Genomic DNA, 22,929 nt, shown 5'->3' with positions numbered 1-22,929 from the left:
ACGCCGACTTTAGCGAGTTGGCATGCTCGCACAATTTCGTCCAGCTTTCGTTCAAGTAACAAGATTTTGTTCAGTAGGGTGGATAGTTCGGAGTTGTTATCCTTGCTTATTGTGTTCAGTGCTCCTGAAAGTTCGTTTATTTTGTCGAATGCCTCCTGGATGCCGGACAGGAATTGTTTATTTATGGTGAATTGTTGGTTATTTTCTCTAATCAGAGAATCATGGGATTGTAGAATCTGGTCCCAGTCAGCCGCGTCCGGTGATCCTGCTACCCATTTCCAAGCTGAGCCTAACCATCTGATAGAACGTCTAGTCCTCTTGTTGGAAACCGTGAGTTCCTCGATTTTTGTTTTTAGATCTTTGATTTTGAGAGTGGCCAATGTCTTCAGGTCACAAGAGGGGTACTGATTCAGGCCTAATGACAAGTTCTCAACAAGGCCCGCGAAAGAGTCGAGAGGGATTACATGTACCAGATTTGAGTGTCCTTCAATTCTCCATCCTTTTCCTTGTTGTAGCGTCACGATTGGGGACTCATATTTAAATACCTTGTAGCTCTCCACCGATGAGAGGCACAAAATGAGGGGGGCTTGTATTGAAAGTAGAAAGGTGTTATTTAGTGTGAAATTAATTTTAGCTTAGTGTCTAGATGTTTAAAAGTTATGTGTATAAGTGTATTTTTATTTGATATGTGACTTGTGTAGATTTTTCCCTGTTTGTGTGATTACTGTGACCTTTTTGTCCTGAGCGACCTTTTCCTGGAAAAATCTTTTTGCGTGTTTTCCCTTGATTTGTTTGTTGGCTACGAGAATCTCTTGGTTGACCTCATATGACAAAGGGTTCTCCCTCTTCAAATTCTTGGCCCTATTTGTAATTGTTTGTTGGTGTTCGAGCAATCCTCTAACGTTTTCCAAGAGCGTTTCTCTGGGATTGGTGTTTTCCCCTACCCCTTGAGCCGGTGTTCGATTGAAAAAAAGGTCGGCTGGTTTCTGTTTGGTTACGGAGTGTATGGTTTGGTTGTATCTAGCGACCGTTAGTTTCGCTAGTTGAGCAGCACTCAACTTCGGATGCTCTAGGCGTAGGCATCGGTATATTTCCAGGAATGTCGAGTGAAACCGTTCTACTTGTCCATTTACTTCGCTTTTCTGTGAAGGAGTCCGGTAAATTTCAATTTGTAATTCGTGCAAATAGTTAATGATGATGGGACATAACAATCCTCGCTCGTTGTCCATGACTATCAATTTGGGCGCTGAGAAGTATGCTACGACGTCCATAAGTTTCTCCTTGAGGTGTATAGACGACCTGTTCTCGATAGGGAACAACATTGCGTACTTCGAGAATTTGTCAATACAGGACAAAAACCATAGTTTCTCGATTACGAAGAGATCGATGTGTAAAATTTCGCATGGCATGCAAGGTATCGGTGTCGGCTGTAGATGTGGCTTTTTGGGTCGTCGGTTGTACTTTTGAGTTCCACATATAGTACATTTTGACACATAACTTTTGGTTTTTGCTGCCATTTTTGGGAAATAGTACTTCAAGAGAATTTGTTGCTTATTCTCCAAGTGGCTTCTATGGGCTCTTTGGTGTTCCTTTTCGATTATGTCCTGAATTCGATCCTCTGAAGTTATGTCCTCTACTATTTCTTGCGCTAGACGGATTTTATAGTTGTTGAAGTGTTCCCAGATTATGGGTTGTATTTCAGAAACAGTGATTTCCGGGATCTTAATTCCATTTGTGTGAACTTTGGAAAGTGCTCCTTCCAGTGCAGCTCTAGTTATGGCAATGTCTTGGGTTAGATTTATGTGAACAACATGTCGCTGAAAACCAGGGAAAGGTTCGGTGGAGGTGTCAATACCTGACCCTACGACTAGGATTATCTGGTTTCGAAAAGTGTTAAGTGGGGTGTCGACCCTGTGAAGTGGGAGGCGGAGTGTTTGTCCTGCTGATTGCGTGAGCCTGAGAGGGTTGAGGTGAGAGGTAATGCGTGACAAGGCGTCGGCCACAGCATTAGCTTTTCCAGGCTTATAAAACAACTTGCAATTATACTCCTCGATCCGGGCTTTCCATCTTTTTAGTTTGGCGTTTGAATTGCGGTTTCCTAGAGCGAAGGTCAAAGGCTGGTGATCGGTGTATACCCTGATTTCCTCTGCTCCATACAAATACGAGCGCAACGTCTCTAGACCCCATAATATTGCTAGCATTTCCTTTTCGTTTGTTGCATAGTTTTCTTCCGTTCGTGATAGTCCCCTAGAGATGAAGGAGATCGGTCGATCTTTCTCATCCTGTACCTGCGATAGGACACCACCTAATGCCTCGTTGGATGCGTCGGTCGTGAGGTTGAATGGTTTGTTGAAATCAGGGAAAGCTAGGACCTCGGAGGAAACCAGTAATGCCTTAAGATCTTCAAAGGCTTTTAATTCATTTTCAGTCAAGGTGATTTGTACCTTCTTTGATTGACTTGCTTTAACTTGACCCAGGTCCCCTCTCGTGAGGTTGGTGAGGGGTTTGGCTACTTTGGCGTAGTCCTGGATGAATTTCCTGTAATACGATGTCATCCCCAAGAAGCTCTTGAGCTCCTTTAAGTTTGTTGGAGGGTTTCATTGCGGTGACGGCTGCCACTTTTCTCTCATCGGTGCGTATTCCCTCACTCGACACCGTGTATCCTAGGAAATTTACCTCGGTTTTCATGAAAGTTGTCTTCTCCAGGTTAACTCGAAGGTTGGCTTCCGAGACTTTTTCGAAGACCCTTTGAATGTCGGCCATATGCTCCTCCTCGCTCCTGCTGAATATTATGATATCGTCAATGTACACATAGCAGCATACTCCGATAAGATCACGAAGGACATCGTCTATCATACGTTGAAATATGGCGGGGGCGTTTTTTAGTCCGAACGGGAGTCTTAGGAATTCGTATTTTCCGTTTAGGACAGAAAAGGCGGTTTTCGGTATGTCTTTCTCGCGCATCCGAACCTGATGAAATCCCGAAGTCAAGTCCAGAGTGGTGAAGAATTTAGCCTTACCTAGGCTGGCCAGCGTAGAGTTAATGTCCGGAATGGGATACCGGTCGGCGATAGTAACAGTGTTCAATTTCTTGAAATCGATTACTAGTCTATATTGCTTCTCGCCGTTTGGTTTTGGTTTTTTGGGTACCACCCATACCGGAGAGTTATACGGGCTTTTTGATGGCCTAATGATTTTGTTGTCCAGTAACTCGTTGATTTGCCTCTTAACCTCTCCCATCATTGGCGCTGGGAAAGGGTAGGTATGTGTGTAGACGGGTTCCTGGTCCATGGTGCGGATTTCCGCCCTTACCTCCGTTGCCACTGTTTCTGACTCAATTAAGGGTCCAAAAATGTGGCTGAAGGAATGGATTATTTCATCAAGCTGGGGTGTATATGATTTTGGGGTGGTCATCATGTTTGCTGCGGTTGAACTCATCATTGAAAGTGGGATTTTTACGCCTTGTGCCATAATAAGTTGGTTGGTGGAGCGGTCCAATACGGCTCGTATCTTGCGTAGGGTGTCATCTCCAATGATCCCGTCAAAGTCGACCAGGTTGGGCAGGACATAAAAGGTGACAGTTGTTTCGTTCCCGAAAGGCTTAAAAAATTGCCCCTCTATGTAGTGGGTAATCTTCATGCTTCCACCAACGGAAGAGGTGTAAAAAGGTCGTGGCATCAGTTGGCCATGGGGGGCGTGTCGCTTCTGGATGTAATTAGCTGCGGCCCCAGTATCGATGAGGAAGGTGAGACATTCCCCATCCTTGGTAGCGTACTTTAGGTACGGAACTCCGGTTCGGCTGAGTTCAAAAAATTTTCAGCCGTTTTAGGGCTTCGTCGGTCAGCCAGTTGCTGAGACTCACCCTTGGAATTTTCAGGGACATCCGATCCTTCCATGGTCAAGTGATTTAGGGATTGTCTTTGGCGGTGCGCATGATCCTCAGGTTTCCTTTGATCAGTTTTATTGCCTCCGTGGTGGTAGCCGTTGTTCCGGCCATAATTATTTTCCCAATTGGTTTTCTTATAGGAATTTCGTCCCCTGAAGTTGTTGTGCTTGTAGTCCTTATTGGATTTGTAGTTTCCCCTGAAAGGGTTGTCGTTGTTTCTATGATTCTTATCGGAGAGTGGGGCCCGATAGTCGTTGCCACCCTGGCTGGCGCTTGTCGTATCGATTTGGTACTCCTGCATTCTATCGACAACATCTAAAGCGGCACGGTATGTGGCGCTTAATGTAGTCGGGGCGAAGTGTACGAGATGTATCCTTATTTCCATGGTTAGGTTGCGAATAAATTCGCTAGAACTGTTTATTTCTTGTTGACGAAGCGTGGATTCTTTCAGTTCGGGCGATAGAGGTCCTCCATTAATTTTTTCCACGTATAACTTGTGCAGCGCTCGAAATTTTGTGTAGTAGTTTTCTACCGGGTCACGACCTTGTTTTAAGTTTCGCATAGCAGTCAGGATAGCCTCTGGGCGGCGTTGGTCGGAAAAGTGTTTTCTTAGGACGCGTTTAATGGCTTCCCATGACGTGTGGTCCCCCTCTTCTTCGTAGTAGATATCAGCGGCTTCATCGGTCAACTTTAGCCGCACCCGCCGCATCATCATTTTGTACGCTGTTTGGTTCCCACCTGATGTGACCTCAGCCAGTGCTTCTTCAATTGAGTTAATCCACCGGCCGAGTTTGGCGTGACCTCCAGAATAGGAAGCCAAACCGTTGCACAAACTGTCTATATGGGCATTCAAATCGGAAGTGCAGGGAGGAGCGGGGGCGTTGGAGTCGAATTGGCCGATTGACTCTACTCTAGATCTTGGTTCACTATGGGTCACAGGAGTATTTGCAAGTGTTTCGTTGTCTGACGTGACGTACGCGTTATCCCCGGTGGCTGCCGATTGCTCGCGTTGGGCATCTCTTTCGGCCAATTGATTGATGACCTCTCGTAACCTTTCAATTTCGGCAGCCAATTCCCCGATTTGGGCATCCCTTTCGGCTACGGCATTTATGGCATCCTGTAGTGTAACGCCCATGTTTTCGTTGTCACTCATTTTGTTTTATAGTAACCCTTTTACCAAATTTTCAGGTAGTTTCTATATTTCTTAATGTAGGACGTGGTGTTTGTTTTTTATGAGTGGAAGACTCTTGAGTGTGTATGTGTGTGTTGGGTTTTTAGATCTCACCCGTCGTGTAGCAAATTTTACAATATGTGATACTCACAATAATATCTGTAAGAATGGAAAAATACAAATTAGGATACCATATGTTAGATAGCCATCGGCCAGGTAGCTCATTTACGCTGTCACCATTCCTCAATTCTTGGAAGGGGCAACAGTTTTTTGCTTTTCGCGTTATTTCTGATGAGCGTGCATAATAAAAAATGCGTTTCTGCATATATTTCATATTTCTCCTTTCACCCCTTTTCTGTGCCTTGATTCTGTCCAGCATTGTCATTTTTTAGGGATTTCTGTTTTTCTTCTTTTTCTTTTTGACCGTCTGACTAAGCATATTTTTGCTTTAAAACCCATAGTGCTGGTGCAGGGCTTAATTTAGTATCAACCACGAACATGGAGCGATCGGACGAAAACTGCAACGCGACTATGCCAACGGAAGTAGTTTACTGTGACTCTTCTTCGGATGAGGAGAGCATGGAGGAGGAAATTATAGTTGTGGATTCAAGTTCTGAATCCGATGAGGATTCCACCTTTGAATTTTTCCCTCGGTTCACCAGAGGCGGGTCACCGAGCTTCGATCAGACTTATAATTTATTGGAGGATAATTACGACAGTTCAGGAATCATTGTGCCTAGACCGGATGATGATGAGGAAACGATCCCTTTCCCCTTTCCTAAGCCGGTCAGGGTTCCTGAGATGATCATTCAGAAATATCTGGACTATCCCCCATCATGCGAGGAATCGATCACCATTATACATAGGCTGAAGACGCATTCTTTAGAGTCGGTTTTCCGTTACGAGGAAAATAGAAGGCGAGCTGGGTGTCCCAACCTGAGGAGTGTACTCAAGTGGAGGCACCCTACTCCTATTCGCAGACGGCCGAGATAACCTGAATAAACTGAACGACAGAATCAAGAACAAGAGTTTAATATTTATCAGTTGGGGTATTATTTTTGGGTTTTCAACCGAATAGTATACGAATGTATACTTTTACTTTCAGCAGTTCCTTTCTCAGAAGGAAGGTTTGGCCTTTTAGTAAATTTTTCCGCCCTCTCTGCAGGAGGACTTGGTTTTTCAACCAGTCATTCGGCCAATTAAACGACTCTTTCCGCCCTCTCTGGAGGAGGACTTGGTCTTTCAACCAGTTATTCGTTTATCAAGAATGAACTCTTTCCGCCCTCTCTGAAGGAGGACTTGGTCTTTCAACCAGTCATTCGAGGAATGAACTTTTTCCGCCCTCTCTGAAAGAGAACTTGGTCTTTCAACCAGTCATTCGCTTAACAAAACGACTCTTTCCGCCCTCTCTGAAGGAGGACTTGGTCTTTCAACCAGTTAATCGTTAATCAAGAATGAACTCTTTCCGCCCTCTCTGAAGGAGGACTTGGTCTTTCAACCAGTCATTCACTTTCTGCAAGACACCGGAAGGAGGAGTTAGATTTCATGCCCCCACATAGGGATCATTGAACCACCTCACTGCATGTGGTTATTTTTTATAATTTGTTTTCCTCTCTTTTTTTTTTTTTTTTTTTTTTTAAAAGGCCCGTTGCCAGACACGGGAGCGTGTCATTTCCCTTCCGGTTTTTTATTCATATGTTAGCGCCAAAAATGCAAGAGGCGCAAAAATTTTCCTTCGTTTTTGCTAATTCCGCTTTGCCTGATTCTGCCGGCGTCAGAATGCGGTCTTAGCAAAAACGCGTTTGGGGCGTTTACCTGAAGAGTCAGCAGTTTTATGCAAGCCGAGGCACGCGTTGGTCTCAAATAACACCATTATCTGGTGAAGCATTTACGTTGGTCAAGTGGCCTAAATTATTATTTCCGTATTTGTGTTTTTTTTTTTTTTATTTGGCATAGGTCAGGGTTGTGACTGAACAATTATTTTATTTTACTACGCGTCTTGCTGACATGGCTTGCATTCAACTGTGGGGCTCTTCCTACTATCGTCTAGACCCGTAATGTTTCTAGATTTCCCCCGAAGGGTGGTTAGCGCTATCATGGCTTCTAGAAAAATTACGGGTCCCTGCTCGGGCGCCAGTTATGAGGTTCCATTTCCCTTATAGGGGAATTCTTACCATTTCCTTCCTAGGAGTTGAAGGATGGGACTTAGGAAACTCAAGATTTTCACAGTGAGATACAAAACTTGATTTGGTAACGTTATAATTTTATTTAGCTTCGCTTGATTTACTTAGTTCTATGTCTAAACTAAGACTGCCCGCTCTGTCGAGCGTGGTCCTTTAAATATACCACGAGATGCCCAAAGGGCGCTGGCTGCGGCGTCGTGCCGCTGGCAGCGGCGTTGGGATCGTGTCAGAAGTGGGTCGCCTCTTCCGGCGAATTCTGCTTACCGGCAATATACAAAGACTGGCTAAAAGTGCTTATGCTAGGAAAAGGGAAGTGAAGTACCTAGTGTGACCACGGGGGTCGTCTTGGGTCTCATATTTTGCTAGGGTCGCATAAACACTAGGAAACATAAGTTGCTTACTTGGCTAATTGTGTTTACAGGAAATAAAAGACGTAGGTAGCTTAGTTGACTAAAGGTGATATGAGTCGCGATGCACGCGTGCTGTGGGTGGTCGGTTGGTGTTCCTAACATGTGTGAAAGGTATGTGTATGGTCAAGGGATGGTGTTACTTAGGGGGTAGTTTGCCCGATGCTCGTTTAGGCGCTTCTGGTAAAGCGTGTTGATCGAGTCCCGTTGTGATAGAAGAAGCCGGGGTGCGGGGCATGGTCTGGTAACTGAAGGACGAGGCGTCCCTGGGGTGCTGGTTTTTTTGGGGGGGGGGGCCCCAGTGAGGAGGGTTTTTTTAATTATTTTTATATTTGCACCTAGACAAAAAACCAGGGACTAAGGGTTGTCCCAACCAACACATAAATTGGGTGGACCTCGGAGTGAGATTACAAAGGTAGAGATGGGGGCCAAAGACACAGCGATGCACACCCGATGTAGCTACAATTGGTATCTGATCTTACTAAGATATTATTATTTTTTTTTAAAGAAAAAAATAAGAGATCTCACAGTGCTTATTTTTATTTAGTTTTAGGTTAGCAAAATTTTTTTTTTTTTTTTAATATGGTTTTTTTTGTTTTCTTGTGACCATATTAGACCTTCTTATGACTGATGAGCCATCTATATCTATAATCGGGTTACATACTTCATTGACATACATTTCTATTTGTTCTATATTATAATTGTCTTAATGTTAGCTTATTTTATATAATCAAAACACCAACATACTCCCGGCCGTTGAAACCCCTTTTAACCTTTTTCCAACGTGGCCCGAAAATTGCTGGGGGCTGGGCTTACTGCAGCAGGAGTCGGTATGGGATTGACGATCCCCCCCGGTTTTTTCCCTTGGGCCTTTTGGGTTTTGGGGGCCGGGGGTTTTTTTTATTCCATATACCATCACAAGAACCAATAGTATTATTAGCGCTATGTAGGAGACTATAACATGATGAGCCGGCTGGCTGGGGTCTTCTGGCAATTTCCAGTTTTGCTTAGTTTCCAGTTTTCCTTGAATGTTGCTTAGTTCATCGTAGCTTAGATGCATCTTTGTGAATTGTGTTGTTGTTGGCGCTATTTTTGTTGGGCCCATGCTGAAGTTGCCAAATCGGACATAAGACAATTTCATTGTGTCTGTCGTAGTTATACGGTGACCTGTTATTCGTATACCAGAACTCCTAGCTGTACACGTCGGGTCTAGAGTTAACAATCCAGTCTTCTTAATAGTGACACCTTGTATATTATCGTCACAGGTGACTGCTAGTTCAATTGGTCTAGTGGTGGCAAAAATCCACTGATTTTTGTGATACATGTCGTACCACACGAATGATCTGTTTGTGTGTTGTATTTGGCAAGTTGATGATTTTGTGTTTTTGAATAGCTGGAACTCACAGTTGCTATTAGCCGAAAACGTCGTTTGTTTATCAAAACAAATATATTGCTCGTTGTTGAGCTGATGGCATTGTTCCAAATCGGCTCTTGAGAGCCCAATGTATTGATTCTGTTCCTTGTTGACAGCAATGATGGGAATTTTAATGTTCATGATTACAATCCCATGAGTTCCAATTGCTGGAATGGGTACCAGGTTATACAGTTGAACTGCCTGCGTTGCCACTAATGGAAATGTGACCTTAAATATCACATGATTGTTTGCGATTGTTCCTTGTGCCTTCATTAAGCCATATAGTTGCAAGACGTCGTTATCTGGAACTGGCAAATCCAAACCAAACGGAAGATGTCTCTTCAGTTGGTTCAGATGTTCCCGAAGCTGGCCTGGTGATAGAAGTAACGGGCTTATTTTGCTATGATGGGCATCTGTAAATACTCGGGAAATTTCGGTTTGAATTCGTTGCAAATTCCCTGCAATAACTGTCATCTGAGTAGTTAGCGTGATATACCATTGCAACGCCTTTACCGCATTGTCCTGGACTTTGGTCATGTCGTTCATTTGTTGTTCCATTAGTTTCATCTGATTTTCAATTGTGGCTTCATCTCGCTTAATGATATTTATCGTTGAATCAATTACAGATGTCTGATTTTGCAGCAAGTTCAATAAGTAATCTTCGTTTGATTTAACCTTTCTTATGGTGCCTGACATCTCTGTTGCATACTTTGAGTCCAGCACACCAAATAAGCCGTTCGCAATGTTCCCAATGATATCTAAAGGCGATCGTCGTTGGCGTTCTATGTGAAGGAGATCATTTCCTGTCCGTAGTTCTGAGTTGACATGCTCGAAGTGCCTCTGCATTGCGGTGCATGCCTCTGGAACCTTCATTAATACGCATATTTCTCCAACCTTTACTACTCCGTCTGAAAATGTCTTCAGGTCGGCCCAATATGGTTCGAGATTGTAGAATGCCACAATAGTCCAGTCAGACGTTGCCATCCTTCCTGTGCCAATACTTTCATAGTATATGCCTGGTTTGGGGTTGAATCGAGTTATATTAGTTCTTTGAGCAAATGCTATAGGCAATAACAACAGCATTAGGCAGATCGTCATTGCCAACGGTGGCAGACCGATCGATAAGCGTCTTTTTTGTTTTTGGTGCTGCGTTGTCCTCGATACCAGGGTCTTCTTGGGAATTCGCTTCTGTGTCATCTGCCTCGATTTTACGTTTTGTTGCCGTCTCTCTAAGCAAGGGGGCCAATTTATGGATAGCCCGCTTGTAGGTGCCTCTGGCTGTTTTAACGTCTACCACGCGGACGTAACCATCCAAACCTGGATATAACTTAACAATTCGTCCAATTGGCCACTGCAAAATTGGCACATTATCCTCCTTTAGAATTACCATCATGCCTTCTTTGACATTGTTATATGGTTTTTTCCACTTGGATGTACCCTGCAATTCTTGTAAATACTCTTGAGACCATTGTGTCCAGAATGTATGCTTAAGCCGTTGCACTAATTCCCATTGCTCTGGCTTCGATCGCTGTGTTATTGGTTCTGCATCTGGTTGGGCTACTAATGGTTCTCCGATCAATAGGTGGCCTGGGGTTAGAGCTGTTAAGTCGTTGGGATCGTCTGAGTTCGGCGTTAACGGACGAGAGTTCAGCACTGCTTCAACATTGACAATGATGGTAGACAGTTGTTCGAACGTTAAGTTTGCTGTCGATACGTTTTTCAACAGTAAATGCTTAGCGGACTTTACCGCAGCTTCCCATAATCCTCCGAAATGTGGAGACCGTGGTGGTATGAACTTAAATTGCACTCCTTTTTGATTGCAAAATTCCTTGATACTACCTGCTGCCGTTTCTGAGTGTATTGTATCGGTCAGTTCCTTAAGTTGGTTGTTTGCTCCAACAAAGTTTGTTGCATTATCGCAGTATAATGTCTGGCATCTTCCTCTGCGCCCAATAAAGCGCTGAAGCGCGCCCACAAATGAAGAGGTGGACAGGTCTCCGACCAACTCCAAGTGTACTGCCTTGGTTGCAAAGCATACAAATACTGCAATGTAGGCTTTGTCGGGACGTTTTCCTCGAACCTTATGGTGGATCCAGAATGGTCCACAATAGTCTACTCCGGCATTGAGAAAGGGTCTATTCTGAGATACCCGATGCTCAGGTAAGTCGCCCATGACTTGTTTAAAGAACTGAGGCCGGTACTTGGTGCATACTACGCAGCCCTGAATCACATTCCGGACCATCGGTTTCACCTTAATGATGTGGTACTGTTGTCGAGCTATTCCGCGTAGTGCCTCATGTCCACAATGAAGATTATCTTCATGAAGTTTCCGTAGCATCATTTTTACCACCGGATCATTATACGGCAAGAGATATGGATTCCTTGTTTCCGTTGATACTGGTGCTTGTTGTAGCCTAGTTGCTACTCGTATCATTGAATCTTCATCCAGTATTAGTGGCAATGTTGCCACCGTGCTTTTGCGATCTAGCGGTTGATCAGGTCGTTTCTTTAAGTGCCGTAATTCATATGCAAATCCTGTTTCTTGAATTTGCTTAATGATCACTCTCCGTGCTTGGTCTAACTCTTCCAACTCTAACTGAGCCGTTGGTTTCCTGCTCTGCTTGTGACAAAACCGTAGCACATACGCCACTATTCGCTGTAGCCGGTAAAACGAATTTTTGTGATTTACCGTATATATCCATCCACTCTTGTTGTTTGCCGTGGCAGTCACCATGCTGAATACCTTGGTTTTCTTCTCAGCGGTATCCATCGTGTGCTCTGTAGGCTTAAATGGTGCTGGCCAGCCACGTTGTGGTCCATGCAGAAATAGTGGTCCATACAACCATAATGTATGTGTGCTAAGCTGAACTGCTGATATGCCTCGAGACAGAACATCAGCTGCGTTGAGCGCTGATGACACATGCCGCCATTGCCTTGGATGTGATACTGCGTGTATTTTTGTCAACCGATTAGCCACAAACGTGTGGAAATGTGATGCCCGTGAATTAATCCACGAGAGTACTACTGTTGAGTCTGACCAGAGGAATGATTCTACACTTTCTGATCCGAATTGGAGATCCTGTCGAACTCTATCCGTGAGTTCAGCTCCAAGTACAGCTGCACATAGTTCCAGCCGGGGCAGTGTCTGTTTTTCCAGGGGAGCCACTCTCGACTTGGCGCACAACAATCTGACCGAAATTTGTCCATTTTTATAGGTTGATCGGACATAAACTGCCGCACCATACGCCTTTTCTGATGCATCAACAAATGTATGCAATTCCTTTGTAGTGGGGACCTTGCCATCAAAAATATGCCTTGGAATTTTCATGTGGTTTAGTGCCTGTACATCCTCTCGGTAAGCTTCCCATTGCTTCTCCAAATACGGCGGTAGGTCACCATCCATCTCAATTCGTTCGGTAGCAACATGTTGAAGAAACATTTTTGCTCTTACCACTACCGGTGCGAACAGTCCTAGAGGATCAAAGATTTGACCGACTTCGGATAGCACCACTCGTCTGGTTATTCCTTTTGTATGTCTTTGAGCCTTTCCACATAATTGGTCTTCTTTGGGTGCCCATATGATTCCCAATGTTTTGACACTTGTTTGTTCCAGTGTGTCACCGAGATTGATGTCAGCAATCGTATCTTCCTTTGGAATTTCCTTTAGAAGTTGACTGCTATTTGAACACCATTTTCGTAAGTTGAAACCCTTAGGTTTCAAGATTTCTAGAAGCTCTTGTCTTATTTGCAGGGCTTCTGGTAAACTGTCTGCTCCTGTGAGACAATCATCAACATAAAAGTCATTTTTTAATGCTGATGCTCCAGACGACAATTTTTCAATGTTTTTCAGTGCCAAATATTCCAGACACTTCGTCGCTAAATATGGGGCTGACGTGGTTCCATAAGTTACCGTTTTTAAACGATAAAACTTTAGTTCTTGACTTGGATCCTCTCTCCACACAATCATCTGATTGAATTGATCGGCAGGGTTTATCCAAACTTGACGATACATTTTTTCAATATCTGCCGTGAACACATATTTGTGTGTCCTGAACCGCAGAAGAATTGAGAAGAGTTGACTCTGTACAACTGGTCCAGGATATAAAATGTCGTTCAGTGATTTTCCTGATGATGTTTTGCATGAAGCATCAAATACCACTCTTAGCTTGGTGGTGGTACTTTCTGGTTTTAGTACACAATGATGCGGTATAAAGTAATGGTTCTTGGGAATTTGTTCTACCATTACTTGCTTCATATGTCCAAGCTGTTCATATTCTGACATAAATTTTACATACTCCTTTTTTATGTCAGGGTTCATTCGCCTCTCTAACGACATGAATCTTCTTATGGCTACTTCCCGAGATTCTCCAAGAGATGACGCCTCTTCAGCAAATGGAAGTTTTACAATTAGCCGATTGTCCGCCGCCGTGTGTAGGTTATCGAGGAAGAATTTTTCACAATACTCTTCCTCCGGGCTCCTGTACCTTTTTATTGGCTCTAGTGTGTCTAGTTGCCAGAATCTTTCCAGCGATTCCTCTGGATTCGTCATGCCTACCATGCATGTGATTGAAGCTGACGTTGACATATTAATTCTGCCAGCAACAATCCATCCAAACTCTGAGTTTTGTAACGTTGGACGGTTTCGATTGCCCCGTCTCCTTTCTGGTAGCAGTATAGCATAGTGATCATCAGCTCCCAACAGCATATCAATTTTTCCGGGTTTATCAAATGTTGGGTCCGCTAATTGAATGTTGTCTGGTAATGTTACTTTCTGCGTTATTTGTTCTGTGGGTTGGTCACCTATTATGTGTGGCAATACAAATGCCTCAACTAGCATTGCGAACTTGTTGTATCTTGACCTTACAACCAAGCTTACTCGCGCCTTGCTTATCTGTGGTTGACCACCCACTCCATTTATATGAACATGAGTCTCGCTAATTTTTAATGATAACTTCTTTACCAGTCTCTCTGAGACGAGATTTACTTGAGAGCCGCTATCCAGGAGTGCTCGAAATTCTCCTTTCCTTTCATTGATCCCCTTTACCACTACCTTGGCCGTTGCCAACAGGGTGTATTTTCTGCCAATTCCATACGCAGAAGCTGCAGAAGCAGATGTAGCAATTTGGTTGCCTGTTTCTAAATGCAACATTGTGTTATGTTTTTTATCGCATTTAAAGCATCCCCTCCAAGAGCAATTTTTTGCTATATGGTCTGGCTTGAAGCAATTGACACACAATTTGTGTCTCTGCACCCAATTAAGCCGCTCTGCTGCGGATTTGATTTTGAACTTTTCACATTGGAAGAGTTTGTGCTTTGCTCTTTCGCAGAAAGCACACAGGGTACTGTTTGTCCCAGATGCTGTTGCGCATGTCTTCCTTGGACTTGGTTTCTCAATGCTGCGATTTTCGTTTCTCGGTTTCCCAATCGCCTCTAATGTTAGGAAGCGCTGTTCCAAGAAGGATAAGAAGTCCTTTACTTCCTGCAGATCCCTTGTGTTGGAAAGAGATTGCTCATATAGTGCGTGGTTGAATCTATCCAATTTTCTTGTCATATGAAACATTATGACAGCATCTGACGATTCCATATTGACGCCGATATTTTTTAAGGCTTGCAATGATTCAAAAATGTTATCATGCAAATTCTTTATAGAAGCTGCGTCATTTCCCACATTTGGGTGATCAAACAGCTTTGCCAGTATGGCTGTTACTAGGACTCGTTTGTTATTAAAACGTTCCTGCAACACTGACCAAGCAGTGTTGTAATTGGCTTCTGTTAATTCCAGGTGCCGTATCAGTCTCTCTGCTTCTCCAGAAAGGTTTGATTTTAGGTACCACATTTTCTCTATCGTGGATACATTTGACTCATGAACCACCTTTTTATAGATGTCATGAAATTGTTGCCATTTCAGATAATCCCCATCAAATTTTGGAATGGGAATTTTGGGTAGTTGCAATGATTGTATCGATTGCAATACAGGTGGTGATTGTATTACTACATTTTCTGCTGGTGCCACACAGAATTTCAGCATTGTATTTTCTGCGGCCACAAACGTAGCTATATTATATCCGGCTTCGGCTGGATTTTCAGCTAGCCGATGAATCTCATAATGGATTTCTTCAATTTGCATCCATAATTTGTCGACTACCGATTTGTAAGTCATTTTTTCTTCAGGCACAATTTGTCTTAATGTCCTGGACAATGACTCCAGCAGAGCACTTTGCTTACGAACCAGTGGTTTGACCATGACTCGCTCTTCCTCTCTTTGGCGAGCTTGTCTTTCTAGCTTTATTTTTGCCAAATGGTCCTTCCAATCTTCCACCATATTAGATACAACCGTCTTCATTTTGCTGAAATAGTCCGTTATAAAGTAGTCATCTTCAGTTGGCACGTTATTTAATTTGTCCATCAACTCCTGATGACCTTTCTCGAAGTTCTCCCACATGTATTCCAGGAGCTCAAGTTTCTCCTCGAAATAAGATGGCTTCGTTTTCCTGGCGAAAGAATCTTTTTTGCTATTCCGAATCAAGGCCTGGATTGCCTCTCCTCGTTCTGTCTGCTGTTTATAAAATTCCTCCATGTTCTTTTATATTCTTATGTAATTGCTTGTTTGTACTAGTACTTGACCCGATGGGAGTTTATTTATTTTGTCAAAGACAGGGAACGCTCCGACTCGTTCCTAAAAATGGTCAAGTGTAGCACAAATAAGAATAAGAAATAAATCGAAGTTGCCTTTTGAATAGTGTTTTAACAATAGTTTTATTTTTATTTCCAATATACCTATTCTTTTACACTGATAACTGCCACGACAGTGAAACCAATTTTTGGAGTTTCTTTTCTTTGTTTAAAAAAAAATTGCGAAATGCCGAAATCTATACTCGTGCGTACTACCTGGGTTACTGACCGAGTTAACTAGGTCAGATATTGCTGACGCCAGGGAATGCAACAGAGTTGAGTTGATCAAACTTTATTTTATACAAAAATAACTTTTTATGATTTGATTCAAAATGATTTATGATTTGGTCGCCTCGTTGACACAAATCGTTGTTAAATGATTTTCATAAGGTGATCGCCTAGTTGATCAACTTTTATTAAATGGGTATGCACTGCTACCCCGTTGCGGAAACCAACTCCTAGTTTTCCAGTAACTCTTTTTTATTCGCCAAGGTGGCTACGCAATGATTGCCAAGTTAATCAATTGCGATGTTTTTAGTCGGGACCCCAGATTGATGTGAGATGTTCATCAATTTGTGCCCTCGCTTAGGATTGTCGTGTCCAAAGCGTGCAAAGAAAGTAGTCGCCTAGTTGACCAGTTTCCTTTTTGTTGAGAGATTGGTCGCCTGAGTTGACCAAATGTTCTCGCTTGATGACGGTTTCACCAAGTCTGTTATTCTTTTAACTTGGAGCCGCCAATGTCGGGGTCACCAAAATGTTCAATGAAAGACGTTAGTGTTTCTTGAAGTTATTAAATGTTTATTTATTTATATATATATCTAGGCACTAGCACATAAACCAGTGACTAAGGGTTGTCGCAACCAACACATAAATTGGGTGGACCTCGGAGTGAGATTACAAAGGTAGAGATGGGGGCTAAAGACACAGCGATGCACACCCGATGTAGCTACAATTGGTATCTGATCTTACTAAGAATAATGCATTTCTTTTATAGTACAAAATAGCGAGCTCACCAGTGCATAGTTTGACATAGTGTTAGGTCAGCAAAATACGTTTTTATTGATTAACTAGGTCTTTATTGTTTACTGCTGACCATATCAGACCTACTTATGACTGATGAGCCATCTATATCTATAATCGGGTTACATACTTCATTGACATACATTTCTATTTGTTCTATATTATAATTGTCTTAATGTTAGCTTATTTTATATAATCAAAACACCAACAAGCCATGTAAGTATACAACTGTTATATGAAAATCCAAAAAAATTGAAATACTTTTTTTATATTTACAGACATCTCAAATGGCTCAAATGGCTCTCTCTTCTGATAGCCTAGTCGGTGGCTCAATGGTGACCTACTAAAACTACAATTCTGTTGTGCTCGAGTTCGAACCCGGATATAGGTGGACTTTTTCCCCCTAGCAATACTAAAAGGTAGTTCCGTCGGGGATATAGTGGAAACGATTGTGGATAACGAATAACTCTCTCTTCTGAAGAGCCACAACCCGGATACGAAAAACCAAAGGTTGAGCCTTAGAACCTATCTAAAGGTTTTACTCGGTAAGTAAGATTAATTGTTGAAAGCTAAAAAAGCGTTAGTTTTTGATATTACAATTCATTTCATTTCTAATAATATCTGCACTTTTCTATTCCAGAAGCAGTTCCCCGGGGCAGCCAGAATGGGCTTTAGAATGCGATGGCCTAAGTGAAAAATAAGGACAACAACCCAAAAAGCAGAAAATTGAGCAGCAGCTGCCAAAATTATCTAAATAAAAAATAAATTAAAAAAAAAAATGTAATTATTTTTTTTTTTTTTTTTATGTAATTTATGTCCCTCTAGTCCCTAGGACAAACTATCGATATTGTCCCTATCGTCCCTACGACAATCTATCTATTTTGTCCCTGTGGTCCCTACGACAACCTAGCGATATTGTCTCTCCAGTCGCCGGCGACCAGAGCGAAAAATTTCACAGTACCGGCGACTAGAGGGACAATTATCGCTCAATCGTCCCGTTCACAAGACCATTGAGCGACATTTGTCCCTCTGGTCGCCGGGCTGTCTACTAGTCGCTCTGGTCGGCGGCGACTGGAGGGACAAATGTCGCTCAATGGTCTTGTGCACGGGACGATTGGGCGACAATTGTCCCTCTTGTCACCGCGACTAGAGGGACGAAAGCGACAAAACGGCGACACAATGCTTGTTTGTCCCGGCGTTCGGCAAGACATTTCGACATTTGTCTTGGCGACTGGAGCGACAACTGTCGCCGGGTTGTCGTTCCAGTCTTAAAAGCTAGGACATGCAATGTTAAATGTCGCCGCAATTTAAATGGGAGTGTCGCCGCTTTGTCCCAGGGGACAAGCGACATGTCCCCGTGGAATCCCCGGGGACCGGTACTGAAGGGAACCTATTGTTGCATAGATATTCTTATGCTGCTACTTAGGCGACAGCTACAAAAGAGAGGGAGAATGTCAGTACATACATACATATTATTTAGGGCGCTTGCGTCAAAGTGCTTGGTTAGCGTTCACACGCTGGCTTGGCCCTAGCTCATGTTACGCCTGTGCATTGCTTGCCTTACACTGAAAAATCAGTATAGCAAAAAGAAATATTTCTTGGTGAACAGCAACTGATTTGTGTGTTGCAACAAACACGAAGTCCGAAACTTTTATTTTAATTTATTGTATAATAACCTACTTTAAAAAAACTTGAAAGCAAATAACGCATTGCACATCGAATTCATATTGTCAATCAAGAGAAAACTAATTTTTCCATTTGTCAACAAACATTTTTTTTTTTTGAGGTTTGGCATGTGGTCCAAGTTTTTTTTTTTTTTAAATCATTTTTTTTCGGACAAGCACGAGTCGAATTGTTTCCGAAGTGCCATTGCCGAACCTACGCGAGCATTTACAGTGTATGTGAGACGACAGCGCTGCGGCAGAGCTAGGCCCTAGTCCGGGGAATGGGCCGTGCCGACCACTGCTTTAAATTATTAACGGCATTAGAGGTTCTGTTACCGTAAATGAAACTTAGATACGTGAACTAACCGTAAAAAATATAAAGAGAGCCGTAAGAGTACGAGTTTACCGTAATTTCGCTTATTTGTCAAGTCATTGATCCAGACGGACCTACGGACATGGCTAGTTGAACTCGTCTCGTCGTGCTGATTAAGAATATATATACTTTGTATGGTCGGAGATGCTTCGTTCTATGCGTTGCACACTTCTGACCAAAATTAAAGTTAACTCTCTCATTATCAGGAGAGAGATTACCTCACGATTTCGTGAGGATTTATTCGAAATATTATTTACCCAAATAAGAATCCTTGTGGATTGCAAAACAAATAAATAAATAAAGACAAATCAATAGTACGTTATTAGTTCTTTATCAAAGCAAATTAATTAGTGGTTCTTATCCTCTTGATGGCTGCTACCAGAATGTTTGTTCATGCTGCCGCCCAGAAGCGCCAAAGCTCCCTAGCTGGCCCTGAGTTGCTGACGCAGCGCGAATGACCGTCCAACAGTCACACGCGCAACCGGTGTCACCGCTTTGGCTCTTGCGCAAGCGGTTGGTATTTTCGCTACTCCCTCCTTTTTGCTGAGCCAGCAGTTTGTGTGAGGGGCAGTGTGGCCTGATGTTTGTGGGCAGAGTTCATGTTGTTAACTTTAATATACCCTTGTTGCAAGGGCATAATAATTGTTGCTTCTTTAAACACTTCAACCTCAGGTGCGGACACTGTTGCTTTCCTAAACTCCTTTCTCATTTCATCCATTTTACTTTCAAACACTTGCGCTTGATTTTGTAATGCAGAATTTACCGCATACTACACTACTTACATTTTTTGTGTTACAAGCTATGGTTTTTAACTATGTAAGTGGTTGTATCTCTCCTCCATTTTTATTGTTTTTTCGGTTCAACGATGTCGGTGCTTGTAGTGAGCAGGTTTGAACCACTGTTGGGCGCCAGTTATTATATATTCCCGCAGCACGAACAGTAGCAGCGAAATAACCTTGATCTTGTCAGTTTATTGGTCAAATGCATACTTAAAATCTAAATGACGAAACATTTTTACATTAAGCTTGCCCTGGCATAGAATCGCTGCGTCAGCGATTATGCTGAACGGATCATGTTCAACGTCGCAACAGCGCATGGAATGTTGGCTGTAGCGTGGTGTGGATTTTAGCATAGTTGGCATTTAACATTGTTGCAGCTTTGCTGATCATGTAGAACTGCAGTCGTTCACTTTGTCTGACCGGATGTGATAACTTGTACATCTTTATTTTCCCTTAATTTGATATTGAGTAGTTTCTCTTGCTTGGCCTTCAAAGCAGTAACTCCCATTAAGGTAAATCATTCAGACTTACTTCTTATGGAGTATTTTGAAAGTCGAGCTTATACTTATAAGGTTTCTCCAGTATATTCCAGTGTACCAGACAACATTTAAGCCAGATACATATCTTTCATCTTCTATTGTTCCATGTGTGGTGACTTTTCTTTCATTTGGATAATTGCAAACAAGCCTATCAAAGTTGACTCGGAAGCAATTCACAATTACCCCCGTCAACTTTCAACTTTATACAGTCAAATTTCCTTAGTCTGAGAAATACTGCTACTGTGCTTATATGAATGCACATGTGCATTTCCGGAAAAAGGTCAACCACAGGACCCAAATATAAAGTACCAAATATCCGTCTTTTTTTCATTATATCTTATTAAGAAATGTTCAAATAGTACATTTTTGAATAGAAATAGTGAAAAAAAGTTCAAATGTACAAAATATTTGTAAGAAAAGTTGAGTTTGTGTTTTTGGTAAACTTGCTACATTTTTAAGAGATTACTCTTTAAATCAGGGGTCGGCACGCATACAATCAAAAATTAGGTTTTGCATTTGTGTGTGTGTCAACAAACTTTTTCTTGCCTTACACTGAAAAAACAGTATAGCAAAAAGAAATATTTCTTGGTGAACAGCAATTGATTTGTGTGTTGCAACAAACACGAAGTCCGAAACTTTTATTTTAATTTATTGTATAATAACCTACTTTAAAAAAAAAAACTTGAAAGCAAATAACGCATTGCACATCGAATTCATATTGTCAATCAAGAGAAAACTAATTTTTCCATTTGTCAACAAACATTTTTTTTTTTTTTGAGGTTTGGCATGTGGTCCAATTTTTTTTTTAAATCATTTTTTTTTCGGACAAGCACGAGTCGAATTGTTTCCGAAGTGCCATTGCCGAACCTACGCGAGCATTTACAGTGTACATATGTGAGACGACAGCGCTGCGGCAGAGCTAGGCCCTAGTCCGGGGAATGGGCCGTGCCGACCACTGCTTTAAATTATTAACGGCATTAGAGGTTCTGTTACCGTAAATGAAACTTAGATACGTGAACTAACCGTAAAAAATATAAAGAGAGCCGTAAGAGTACGAGTTTACCGTAATTTCGCTTATTTGTCAAGTCATTTTTTGTTGTCGTGTGAGTGACCATAAGTGCATACCCTTATATATATTTGTTTGTAAAGTTATTGTTATCGTTTTTTTAATTGAAATTTAGATGGAGAAAGAAAATATAAAAAACCAGAGAGCCGGGGCTAACTTCGACCGCGTCAAAGTTTGTATACGCTTGCAACTTTTTTGGTAACTCTTTGTGGAAGAACTTTTTATCTAAAAAGGCTTATGTTTGCAAAAGAATGGCCTACAATCATAGGAAATAACGAAGATATTGATCAAAGTCACTGTTTTCCACCGATCGTTCCTATGGGAGCTATATGATATAGTCACCCGATCATTATCAAATTCGGCACAGTCTGTAACAGATATATTAAATAAAGAAATGTTTAATTTGAAAGCAATCGCGTTAAAAGTAACGAAGTTATTTACAAAAGACACTGTTTTCGACCGATCGTTCCTATTAGAGCTATATGATATAGTCATCCGATATTGATCAAATTTGGCACAGTAGTTTATATGCGTAATAAACTTTCTAATATTAAGTTACACCAAATTAGCACAGAAAATAACGAGAAAAGTCACTGTTCGTGACTTTGGGGTTTGTATGGGAGCTATATGATATAGTGGTCCGATTCGGCTGAATCCGAGATATACAGACGGACGGACGGACATGGCTATTTGAACTCGCCTCGTCGTGCTGATCAAGAATATATATACTTTGTATGGTCGGAGATGCTTCGTTCTATGCGTTGCACACTTCTGACCAAAATTAATATACCCTTTTTGCAACCAAAGGCGGTATAGGCAAAAATAAAAAGAGACCCACTAAAACTTGCGGAATACAAAGAAAAACAAAGACGATTAACCCGAAATTACAGGAAAAAAGGCAGAGAATCCAATTGACGTCGAAAGTAGGTTCTTTTTAACCTAAGGGAATATGACACCGAAAAGAAAATAAAAGTGGGCCGAACTTCCTATTCCCTTTCTTATTTTGGTTTGTATTAATAGCTGAAATACTAATAAATTAACTAAAATTTTCTATGAAAATGCATTGAAAACTGTACTGGAAAAAATGTCGTGTGAGTGGTGGCGTGTGAGTGACTCAGAAAAATAATTTTTAAAAACAGGTCGAGGCCAATATGGAAAAATCTTAAGTCTACAAATAAAGCTTAACATTTCTAATATATGCAAAAAATATTCAAAGTTTAAAATTCTCACACGGTTCGCAAAGTTTGGCGGTTGTTAGCAATGATGTATAATCTCATGTATATTTGATGTCGTGTGAGTGACCGCTCTTTTGGAGCTTTTTTCTCAACAGATAAAAACAGGAGGCCGAAAATTTGTATTACGATTAATAGTACCCTAAAAGTACTTTAAAAAATTATTAGTGATTAATTGTAAAAAATTTGATTTTCTTGAGTGATTTCGGAATCGCCCACATACATATATGAATGAACATACGGATCTGGTCCCTGGTCATGAGTCTTATCCCTGCACTGGCGTCAGTTAAGAGTCTTCTGGTCGGACTGTGCCCTTACTATGATCCTTCTAATACACATGGAATATGACACACACGACTCTTGCTTTGGCCGCTAGTTTACCATGAAACTGATTACACCGAAGTTTCATCGTTATGATTTGTTTATTAATCACTTGATTGTACTTCTGGTTTCGAGGACAAACTAAAACTAATTGTAAGACTGACAGCACTGTTCTTTTGACAGTTTTAAGATCTCCCCAAAG

At 41.8% G+C, this 22,929-nt stretch overlaps 2 long non-coding RNA genes across 3 annotated transcripts in view; both read left to right on the top strand.

Moving 5' to 3' along the window:
* The window catches only part of LOC137573065 (uncharacterized), a 31,608-nt gene extending 14,121 nt beyond the window's left edge, over positions 1 to 17,487 (top strand). For both annotated transcript variants that reach the window (XR_011031804.1, XR_011031803.1), the window contains 2 exons: positions 17,032 to 17,298; positions 17,394 to 17,487. This is a non-coding gene — a long non-coding RNA (uncharacterized lncRNA). The remainder of the gene's footprint in view (positions 1 to 17,031; positions 17,299 to 17,393) is intronic.
* Positions 1 to 22,929, top strand: part of LOC137573057 (uncharacterized) — a 140,570-nt gene that overhangs the window by 15,376 nt on the left and 102,265 nt on the right. The gene's annotated exons all lie outside the window — the stretch shown is intronic.

This window comes from Drosophila tropicalis, unplaced genomic scaffold (genome assembly GCF_018151085.1).
Source record: "Drosophila tropicalis isolate 14030-0801.00 unplaced genomic scaffold, ASM1815108v1 contig_108, whole genome shotgun sequence".
NCBI classification, from domain to species: Eukaryota; Metazoa; Arthropoda; class Insecta; order Diptera; family Drosophilidae; genus Drosophila; species Drosophila tropicalis.
Note: the sequence above shows the minus strand (reverse complement) of the source record. Positions and strands in the feature narration are given on the sequence as shown.